We start from the raw sequence: 12,335 nt of genomic DNA, 5'->3' as shown, positions 1-12,335 counted from the left end.
TTCACTTGGGGTGTATCTCAATAGTCCTCATTTTGTCTTCTCTTTTTCTTCTGTGCTACTGAGTTGAAAGGAGAGGATATGTCCATGATGTATACCTGTACTTTAAGTTAATATTCTTATTTTTTACTATTTCTTATTGTTGTTGTATTGTCGAGATGGAACCTGCAAGTAAGCATTTTGTTGACAATGTATACCAAGCCTATCCCATACATAAGAATAATAAACTTGAAACGTGTACTGTGCCCTATCCAAATTTTCTCTACACAAATTATATGGAAATCCAGAGTAGGGATCTACTTGAAATGTATTCAAATGCAGACAAACCCAGCAAACATAGCCTACAACCTTGAAGCTGAAAGCTCAGACCATTATTGTGGATCATTCTTAGTCCTCCTACCCTGGTCACAGGATCCGAACCAGCTACAGGACATGCATGCTGGACGAAGCTGAAAGCCAAGTTGGGGACATTGGTGAGAGGACAGCCTACTGTCTGCTGCTCAATAACGTACCATGAAACCTGATCGTATGACTAATTTGAACTTTGTTTTGTGACTACAAATGCAGTCCTGGAATACTCTGTAATAACCATATATCCTATAATTTACTCTGTATGTAATTCTATGGTGATAAAGTTAGAAATACTTCATACACGTAATGTAAAACACCAATGAGTAGTGTAAACGGATCATCAGGTACAACTCAAATTGTTACTGTAGCCCAGCGAATTTATATTAAAAAAATGATAAAATAAGCTGGGAGTATTAATGGTATTATAAGCAAGTTTACATTGTTTTTCACAATGCAAATGGTTTATTACAATAATAATAGTAAGCCTTTAATCTGTCACATTCACTGATAAAATTGACTAAATTTGACAGACTAGATATTTTATGTAAAAAAATACAGAATGGTGGTCCTCAAGAGCTTTTGATAGTGATTCGGTGGACCCCGGAACGGAAAAGGTTGATAACCGCTGGCCGGTCCTACACAAAGTGACATTGTTACCAAGTTGTCTGGTTCTGGTACTCCCTCTCTCTGTACCCCTTTTGACCAGACTGACCTCACTGCTACAGAGGAACTGGGAAGTTATGTCAGGGGGGAAGAAAACAGTGAATAGTCAACATCCCAATACCTAATGAGGGCCCTTAGACCAGGGATGGGCATCTTTGATGGGGGTGGGGGCCACCGAAAAACAGAACTCACCATGAGGGGTCGCAGTGGCTCGTGGGTCTGCATAACAGACCATCCACCTACCTTGCAAGAAACATTTATTTTTTGTTTTAAAGTTCATTTCTGGCAATTCTACACATTTTGTCATGGGGCTGAGAGAAGATTTAGCAATTGAATAACTAATTTCATGCAATTCTACTCATTTTGCCATGGGGCGGAGAGAAAAATGTGCGATTTTACAGCTAATTTCCTGCAAATTCTACACATTTTGCCATAGGGTGGCGGCAAATGTTTGCAGTTTTTAATATGATAGCTGATTATCAATGTGACTCACCCCGGTCGGTAATTCGACCATGCTTACTACAAGGTTAGATAGCTGGCCGGTAGACTAATTTACCAATCTAATAAAATAAATGCTGACATGGGCTAATTGAGTGACTGCTGACGCACAACCAAATGTCAAAATTGCACCTTGTGTATTCTATTTTTCTAACTGTCAACAGTAGGTGAGACCCCGACTGAGTTCCTAACATAAAACAACCCCGACTGAGTTCCTAACATGTAATTCTCCGTGAGCTAAACTCACGGAGAAGTCAGTCTGATGGCAAACATCTGATTTAACTGAATTAGTGTAAAACAATAAGTAATTGTTGTGCAAAAATTCAATGGAACACTAATGTAGAAGTATAAAAGATTTTCAAAGACTTAGTTAAAATAGGTATTTTAAATGATTATGTGTTACATTATAGTGAAACTGCGTGCGGGGTGGGCTTTCACTGTCTGTCTCCTCTGGGCAATCCCTTTCCTCAGTTTCCTCTTTACAAATTCAGAGCATTTCAGCGGAAACAAAACCTCACCCCCCTCCCCTCTTTAAAGGGAGAGTCCATATGTTTTGTATAAATGCAAATAGCCATGTCTATGACGTAATAGCCAGGGCAATTTTCCCAATAGCGATGGAAAGCTTACAAGTGTTTTTTATTTCACCTTTATTTAACCAGGTAGGCCAGTTAAGAACAAGTTTTCATTTACAACTGCGACCTGGCCAAGATAAAGCAGAGCACTGCGACACAAACAACAACACAGAGTTACACATGGAATAAACAAACCTACCGTCAATGACACAATAATAAAAAATCTATATAGTGTGTACAAATGAGGTAAGATTAGTGAGGTAAGGCACTAAATAGGCCGTAGTGGCGAAGTAATTACAATTTAACAATTAAACACTGGAGTGAATGATGTGCAGACGATTTTAACGATTCATTGGTTTCTATAACGGTCGAAGAACTCACGTTTCTCAAAACACCACGTACAGAGAACGTTCAATGAGTGTGTCTTTAAAGCATGTGTCGATACTATTAGGATCCAAAGAAAGGCAGCACTGCTCTCAGATCAGTGTTCTCCATTCAAATCTTACCTTAACATTAGATACGATCAGCTCCTAGAAATAAATTATCATCTATGGCTGCAAATATTGAGGCGGATTATTCTAATGCTTAGGCTATGCACTAAATCAAATATGTGGAACATCATTGAGCACATGTTGTTAGGCCTACACATCATGAAATTGAGGCAAAAATTAGATACAGTAGCCTACAATTAGCAAAATAAATTTACATTTATTGAACGTGAAATTGATTTAAATTTGATTTAAATATATAGGCCTACTGTATCTTTTAATGTGATCATGTGACAAAACTGCACATAGAGTGGCCATTTGTTGCCAGCACAAGGTGAATCTGTGAAATGATCATGCTGTTTAATCAGCTTCTTGATATGCCACACCTGTCAGGTGGATGGATTATCTTGGCAAAGGAAAAATGTCCACGATGAGGGATGTAAACAAATTTGTGCACAACATTTGAGAGAAATAAGCTTTTTGTGCATATGGAACATTTGTGGGATCTTTTATTTCAGCTCATGAAACATGAGACCAAAACATTACATGTTGCATTTATATATTTTTCAGTATACATGTTCATTTCAGAGGTAATGAACTGCCCATTGATCAGCACAGCATTTTGATAAAACAGGACCATGTGTGCAAAACAACAGTTGCCGTACCAGGAGGTGATACAGCCCTACAGGATGCTCTCAATTGTTCATCTGTAAAAGTTTGTGAGGGTTTTTAGGTGCCAAGTCAAATTTGTTCAGCCTCCTGAGTTAGAGGCGCTGCTGCGCCTTCTTCCCCAAACTGTCTGTGTGGGTGGACCATTTTAGTTTGTCCGTGATGTGTACGCCGAGGAACTTAAAACCTTCCACCTTCTCCACTGCTGTCCTGTCGATGTGCTCCTTCTGCTGTTTCCTGAAGTCCACGATCCTCTCCTTTGTTTTGTTGACGTTGAGTGAGAGGTTGTTTTCCTGACACCACACCCAAGTGCCCTCACCTCCTCCCTGTAGGCTGTCTTGTCGTTGTTGGTAATAAAGCCTACTACTGTTGTGTCGTCTGCAAACTTGATGATTGAGTTGGAGGTGTGCAAGGCCACGCAGTCATGGGTGAACAGGGAGTACAGGAGGAGGCTGAGCACTCACCCTTGTGGGGCCCCAGTGTTGAGGATCAGAGAAGTGGAGATGTTGTTTCATACCTTTACCACCTGGGGGCAGTCTGTCAGTTTTGTTTGATATACAATAGACCAACATAGAGTGGCTTGTTAAAGTATTCACCTTGGCCTTCTTCCTATTTTGTTGCCTTACAACCTGGAAAAACCTGTCATTTGATTGACACAAACAACATGCCTACCACTTTGAAGATGCAAAATATTTTTATGAACAGTGTTATGTATAGAAGGGCCCTTCTGCAATGTTTCCCCAGAGCTTAGAGACCCCAAATATATATCAGTCAATCAGTAACTAGACATCATAATCAAGTGCATGGAAACAGCTGTGGCCAAAACAGCCAGGCCTGAGCGAGAGTTGATCCCGAATCCATAGGCCTACATACCCCTGTTCCCTACCAAACCAGGGCACAGAGGGACAAACAACCAACCGAGGGCCTCAGTATGTGGTTTACCTAACAACATGACGACCTCAAACCCTAGCTAGCACTCCTCACTGATCCCCGCCCTTATCACTACTCACAACTAGTAACATCATGACCCAACACACCTTGCTTTGGAGCATGTCAAAAAATGGTCTCATAAATAAATAAAAACCAATCCAACTCTGCTTCCATACTTTCTCACCTCATCAGAGAGCAGCACGTGGATCCCAGTAGGTCCTTGTCTGTAGATGTGGCTGATCTGCTGGGGAGTTACATTGTAAAAGGAGAGCTATCTTCTCTGAGAGGGCTCACAGTGTTAGGTCCTCTAGATAGAGAGTGTGGACATGGGAGGCATGGGAGGGAAGAGATCCTAATCAGTTAAGAAATATGTAAAGGACAACGACTTAGGAGGATAACAAAATTAGTTGTGTATAATGTGCGGGAGAGGAGAGGTGTCGTGGTGTGCTGTGTTGACTGCAGATAGCTAACTAACCATGTCTGTCGTCAGTAATCAATTATTATAACCGTATTGGTCAAACATGCAGACCTACCAGATATACCAGACGAAGAGGTCAGAATGATGTAGTAGTGCACTATGGGTTAAGTTGGTGTGTAGACAACACGGAAAAGAGGACAGACAGAAGGGAGGGGGGCCAGTCCCCGACAGACAAGGAACACAAATACACAATCTTACCAGTATCAATTTTACCGGGTGTGCCATCTTTTGAGCATAAAGCAAAGCGGGGGGGTGGGGGTGGAGCAAGTGGAGGAAGAGGTATAGAGTTAGACATTAGTACCAGTTAGGCAGGAGAGAGAGACTGAGAGGAGGGGTGGGGAAGGAGAGAGATAGAGGTGACAGAGAGACAGGAGTGAAAGAGAGGTGAGTGAGCGGGAGAAAGAGGTCTCATTGGTCATGTACAGTACACTCCACAGGGACGTGTTAGGGCAAGAACAGAGGGACAGCATCTGGATTGCAGCACGCTTCAGTATCAAACTGCGGCAATTTTCTTTTTTTGTGGGGGGGGGGGGGGGGTTGTTCATCATTAATTATCACAATCAAAGCACTAAACACGTGAAGATGTAAAGTGTTGCCATTTTGTTGGTCTGTTATAGATACTTTTTCTGTAACTGTAGTCTAGTCTCATCTTCCTTTGATGGCGTTGAACAGTTGGATGCCATCTGCCAGACCACAGATTTGGACCAGGTCCTCTGCTCATCTTCAACAGGTCAGCGCCTACAACATTCACAAAAGATCCACAGCCACTTCCAAACTGGTCTGATGACGTTTTGGAGGAATAAAGACAGAGAGAAAATTCCCAGGTTATTTTCTCCAAAGGCCTTTGGCATTAGAAAGTGAGAAACAATTATAGATTTGTAGATGTGTGTCTGACAGTCATCTGAGTGCAATTCATGGGTGAATTATTTCACCTTTAAAATACATTTTCTAACCTATAACTTTGATTTTCACTGGAAAAGTCCTTCAAACATCAACCCCTAGGCATCAAAACAAAAAGATACAAAGACAGCTGACACAGAAACAAACATAACATCTTCAAGCAAATTTCTGGCAACAGTGTACAGGAACAAACTCACAGTAGGTGAAGTCTTACATTAGCTGAATCACACACACACACTTTAAATACTTTATTTGAATCCACCTATCAAATGTACAAAAAAAGAATCCAAACATTTCAAAAGGTCCCTGTATGCATGGCACAGGTACAGAAAGCACCTTCTCCAAACAGCTAGGCTGCCCACGACAGCTGAAAGAGAGCAGTACCTAGCCAATTGCTTTGCCCTAGTTTTTATCAGGCCTGCAATTTGGAGCCAGCGCACTGCAAGCCTGTGTACCTGGCCGAGACTGCCGAATATCAGCGCCACCAGCTTGCACCTACACCCTAGGCTGTCCAAGTGTACCGCGATGGGCTGGTACTTAAACAGCTTCTCGGCAAAGGCCCGCTCTGTGTAGTCATCAAATGAGCAGCCCACTTTAAAAATGAGCACACACACACTATAGAGTACCTGAGAAAGTGGAGATGATCCTACAGAAAGGCGGGAACCTGTGACACTGAAGCCACTGCAGCGTGTCCTGCGGTGAGGACGATGGCACAAGGTGCTACATGTCAAAAAGAAGAAGAGCCATTGAAATAACTAGCTATAGCACCCACTGACTGCCCATCGCAGTCAGTGGGTGCTATAAAAGTAAAGTTGCTATAAAAGTAAAGTGTAACACAAATGGGGAAGAGAACAAGAGTTAGGTCATTGAGTAATGATTTGTGCTGATCGGACTAGTGCAAATAGGCACTTCCAATGGATTGGACGGTAGATAACGGAGGATCTAATTTGGCTGAACTAGACCTTGTCCTACATTTGCCTGACGAATCATACTGAATTTTATTCCGCCCTCCCTCCCTAAATCCATTTATCGCTACATACATTCAGTCTTTGACTACCACCGCAGAAGTCCTTTCTGCTGACGTCAAAGTGAGGGGCATTGTACAAAACAAGTCATCAGCATTTGGATCGTTTCTAACCAATCAGAGTATCAAAGCCAATGACTATTTCTGAAATGCAGCTTTACCCATGTGTGTTAAGGCTCTGGCCCAATTCATTGGTTTCTGGGACCAATTAGAACAGCTTAAATGTGCTTGTATTTGAGAAGTAGTTGGGGAGGAGATCATATCCAGACCCATTATGGAGAAGAAGCGTAAGTGGGGTCGTGGCGTTTGGCATAAGGATTCCTACATAAGGATTCTTTGCAAAATGGGTTGTGCAACTGAACTGCCAAAGATGCAAATAGATACATCCAGATAGGAAAGACGTTAGCACACATGCACTCACTCACAAACACAACCCACATCCACAATAATGCTAACCCTAAACCTAAGCCTAAAATAGCCTCCTCACTTCTCTGAATTCTAGTTGGTTTACTATTCTTGTGACTACTTCTGGTTTCTCACAAGTATAGTAAAATGTGTGCAGACACGCACATACCTGCTGCTACCAGACTCATTATTATTGCTAATTAAATACTACACAATTTAAACACTTGCCTCCCAATCCCCCCTTCCCCAAAACACATGTAATTATTGGACTATAAATTCTGCCTTCCTGTATTATACTTATGCTAACATTGCAGTTTTAAAGCTAATCTCCATAATGCTGAGAGATAATGTTGCTGTTTTAAAGCAAATTTCCAGCAATTCTACACATTTTGCCATTGGGCATAGAGGAAAGTGTGTAGTTTTAAAGATAATCTCAATCTACTCTACACAGTTTGCTATGAGTCTGCTTGCTATGAATTCTATCTGATGGCCTTTGGATGTTTAGGTAAAAATACAAATAATGTCCCGTTTGGAACACTGACAAGTAAAGAGCATAACAAAAACATTGTTCTATTCTACTGAGCCATTTACTTTATGTTCTTATTCTTATATTTTATTACTTCTTGATGTTGTTGCACTGTCGAGAAGGAACCTGAAAGTAAGCATTTCATTGGACGGTGTATTTACCATGTGTACCATGTGTATCTTGTACATTTGACTAATAAAACTTGAAACTTTAGTTTTACCTTTCAGTGAAGCTACATGAAGTAGGGGAGCTGTGGTAGGCTGGGAAAGGAGTGCAGTTAGTGCTACCGACATTTGGGGCATCAGGCTAAAGGAAACACTGAAACAAAAGAGGCAGAACGCTCTCAAATAAGATGGTCCTGGCAGAGAGCGTGGCAAGTCTGGTTCATGTTTTACTAGGACATTGTAATTGTAGTCTGACACAGACATAGGTGGGAAATCCAAGAAACCAAAACCAGGTTAGTAGAAAACAATCACTATTTGTTCTGGAACAATAAGCACTTAACTTGCCACACTCTTGATAGGACTTTTTTTAATCAATCTTTCCCCTGTCAGTCTTCAGTTTGCAATCAGCTCCTTTTGTCTTCAAGAAAAGACAAGAGAACATTAGTTAAGTACAGAAAGAAAATAAATGAACAAATAGCTCCCACCCACACCCACTGAGAGCCCCTTTACCTTGAAGACCTCGACCTGACAGCTGGAGAAATGCACATGCTCCAGGTACTCTCCGTGCTTGTTCGGAGTGAAGGTGTCTATCTGGATACGGAAGGGCACTCCCTTCTCCCCACCATGCTTCCTAGGGGTTAACTCGGTGCTAATGCAGTTGACCTGCACACAAACAAACATACAACATACACAATCCATGAGTCATTCTGGTAATTAGAGTTTCAAATGCAAGAGACGTGTGGGATTGGAAAATAGTCACTCTGGGAAGTGGGAACTCACAAATACTTTAGAAATTCCTTAAATTCACCTTTAAAAAAAACATGTTATATGTCAACGTGATTTTACTTTAATCCCAATTCCACCTCTGGACCCAAATAAGATAGAAAGCAGGGAAAATGAAGTTATTTGACCGTGTTACCTGAATGAAGACGGATGTGTTCTTGACAGGATCCCAGAGAAACTTTACAGTGTTGTGCTGCAGCGAGTGGGCACGAGGCTTGACGACACCCACAGAGAGGGGAATATCTGGACACAATCAATAAATCAGTCAATGAAACAATCAGTCAATCATAGTAGGCAAGAAGGAATTGTAACGCTCCATTTTACACCCTGCCTTTTACCAGGTAGTTACTTAGAAATTCCTAGTTAAAATGATAAATACCTAATAACTGAATAGTAATTACACTTCAACATCAGACCTGTTATAAAGTTGATACAAAAGGTAATGTAGAAATCCTCAGATATCATAGGTCAATTATCAAACATAAACTGTGGTCAGACTTTACTTAAGACGTTCTCTGGTGTCATGACGTTGCCCTCTTTGGGTACAGCAAGCCCCATCCCCCTCACCTCCTTCAACTAGACTGCTGTGGTCAGAGAGGTTTGTAAATTCCTAGGGAAGACCCTGCCTCATGGCCACACAGTATAACGACAGAGTGCATTTCCATAGAGAACAAAGGAATTTCTTCCACCTCACAGAACTTGAGGTCCGAACAACATTTATGTTCTGGAGAAGGTATAAAAGATCGGTGAAGAATCCAGCTACGAACTGGTCCGTTTGTTACATTTTGGTGAGGCTCATGGGAGACGGTGCGGCCACATTACCATTACGCTGTTTATATAATAGCCTCAGATATGAGATTTACATCTAATTGTTGTATAAGATGAATGAGTAAGTATGATACTGTTTGTAAAATTGTGTGATGTGATTTTGGACTGTTTAATGAAGGAAACTCCAATTCCCTTTTGAGTTTAACTGAATCAGAGGACCGCCCATGAGCACAGTTAGGGTCAGGCATCCTGGGACAAACCCCAACTTTGAGAAGTTCTCACTAGACCATGTTTTTCTCCATTATGAGAGGACGACAACCACCGAAACATCCATTCTACAACAACATGAATGAATGTCGCTCTGAACTATCCCCTCTAACCACGCCAGACAGAGACGGACAATTCTACAAAAGAAACTAACTTTTCAACAGCGATCAAGACGACACACTGAGCGTAAATATATATATTGATTGCAATTGTTCCCGAATGAGTGAGCGTTCATGTGTAAAGGATTAGCATTTCAATTGTTATAATTACCAACTCTGTAGTGACTTCTCAGCTGACCCCCACTCCCCCTTTTGTCTAACAAGCCGCCATGCCGGTTTAGCCCACTAGGGCACATTCCCCTATCATTTCTTGTAACCATATTTACTTGGTTTGTTTGTGTGTGCACTTCTGTGATTGTTTAGTTAGTTAATAAATAACTGATTTAAGACAATTGATGTATGGATGACTCATAGTGAAGACTGGGTTCGTGCAGATAACCAACAATTTACGACGTTTGGAATGAGACTAACGTGAGGTAAAGTAAATAATTCATTAATTTGAAGACTAATTGATCAGATATAAAATATCTGAAAAGTTATTAGGAAATTATAACTTTGTAATCTGAATATTTTCCTTGGTGCCCCGACTTCCTAGTTAATTAGTTACATGATTAATCAGTTTAATCGCGTAATACTAATTACAGAGAATCTTTGATAAAAACTAAATGTCTTCATTTAATGATAGTAAAGACACGACACTGGTCTGCAGGCAACCAGACTCACCTATATCCAGGATCCTGTCCCCGGTATGTTCCATTTTCATTCCTCCAGCTGCTGATGTTCTGTGTACTGCAGGCGGCAGTCGTGAAACACCACATGCACAATGCTCTGTGGACAAGCAGGACAAAGCATTAGTACAGAGCACAGTGCGTAAGCAAGGCAGCCTCGCATGTGACCAATCACCATGACGTTCGGCAAAGTGCGAAAAACTACACACAATCCCCCAGAAGAACCATTTACAGATCATTTCATCAGGCAGCATAAAAGGAGTGGAAATTCTATGGATTTCATCACCCTTGGCTTCAGCTCATACGAGTAACACTTAAAAGAACAGTCTACAGATTCCCACAGAGTAAAAACATATCAAGGGAGATCATGCTGTCGTTAAAGATGGAATCCGCAGAAGGGGGAAACAGCGCCACTGGCTGCCCCACCACCATCGCTATTGTTGCCGAACTAAGGAGCGTCGCGCAGCATGGTAAAATAAAAATACACAGCGCGATGATGTCCAATGAATGTTTCGCCATTAAGGATTCCGGCTTTATAGCCATCGGAGTCCATTATGTCTGATTGTTGTGAAGTAGATAACTGCCTTTATATCGCAATTATTTGTTGACAGAAGCTGTGGGATAAAAACATCTATGAGTGCTATTAAGACATTAGTGAGGAATCAATAGTAGCCGTTTGAAATGTCACCATTTGACAACTTTTTGCAAAGCACATACATACAGTGTTGAATGTTTAAACCGCTGTTCTGGACAGGTAACAACAGAGTAGATAACATACTTTATTATTGTTTCCACACATACAAAAGGACATCAGTTCATGTTTCTCCTCGCGGTTGCATTAGTATTAAGTTAATTGCACACTTTTAAACCTACTAAGATGATAAAACAAATTGTAAAAAACAACCTGTAAAAACAACCTGTTTCCGTTCATTTCAGGCTATTACACGGAGAGACTCAGGCATGACTGCCCAGAGCCCAAGGCCATAGACAGACCAACATGTCATATGTTTTCCCAAGTGCCACCTGTTCCATTCTAGTGTTGTTAGATTGCTTCATTGAGCACAACCGAAATCTGACGGTCCTTTCCTGACAGCCTGACGACACGGAACTTTCAAGTGGATGAAGCTGTGTATTCAGACATGTCTAAATTCAATCAAATGACTTCATTTTTGAATATGCATATCAGCCTTTGTTTTAAAGAAAGTCATTTGATTGACATATCTTTATCTATTACCATTGAAATTCAAACTCTTGACTCCCATAATTGAAATCACTTAAAAAACAAAACATAGATCCAACATATTATAACAACCTGCAACAAAATGTACAAACAGTGGCAACTTGAGTTGTACTAATGGGTGTTATTCATAAACCAAATGGCATCTTCAATATACCACTTGTTATTTTTCAAATAATGAAATAAAAGTTAAACAAGGTTTCCTTTACAACAAACAAAACGTGTCTTACTGAAGATATAAACAAAGGATTGTCCTAATTTCCTGCTATAAGATAAAACACTCTTGATTTACATTTCAACAATGTAAAAAGATGTAAAAACTTTACAAGTCCCAGAAAGCAGAATTGTACATAAGATAAACATGTGCAAAAAGAGCAAATAACACAACTAGAAGGTAAGTGATGTGTTGTGTGATGAAGCTGGTGTGTTGTAGGGTAAGCTGACCTGAGTGGTGTGTGTAGTGTTGTCTAAGTTCAGAAGGGGAGAAGTTGGATGATACTACCAAGTCTTCAAAGATGGCACCTGCCCAAACCCTGAAGTGGAAAGAACAGGATTGAGGAGTCACGTGTGTGTTGACAGTTTCAGGAAATGGAGGATACATAAACAGATAAAGAAAAAAAGATCAGGGAATAGGATACATGAAAGTCAAAAATACATACACAATACAATTAACCTACCTTTAAACATTTGCTGCTTATATCTGTATACTACACTAGTTTTCTGTTAACCATACGAATTTCGTAGGACCGACCTACATTTTAAAACATTAAAACAAACTTGATTAAAATGGAAAAATGTGAAATAAATTAATCATATAAAGGGGCAGTG

Source organism: Oncorhynchus kisutch, linkage group LG2 (genome assembly GCF_002021735.2).
Source record: "Oncorhynchus kisutch isolate 150728-3 linkage group LG2, Okis_V2, whole genome shotgun sequence".
Lineage (NCBI taxonomy): Eukaryota > Metazoa > Chordata > Actinopteri > Salmoniformes > Salmonidae > Oncorhynchus > Oncorhynchus kisutch.
The sequence above is the reverse complement of the archived record's forward strand: the minus strand, read 5'-3'. Positions refer to the sequence as shown.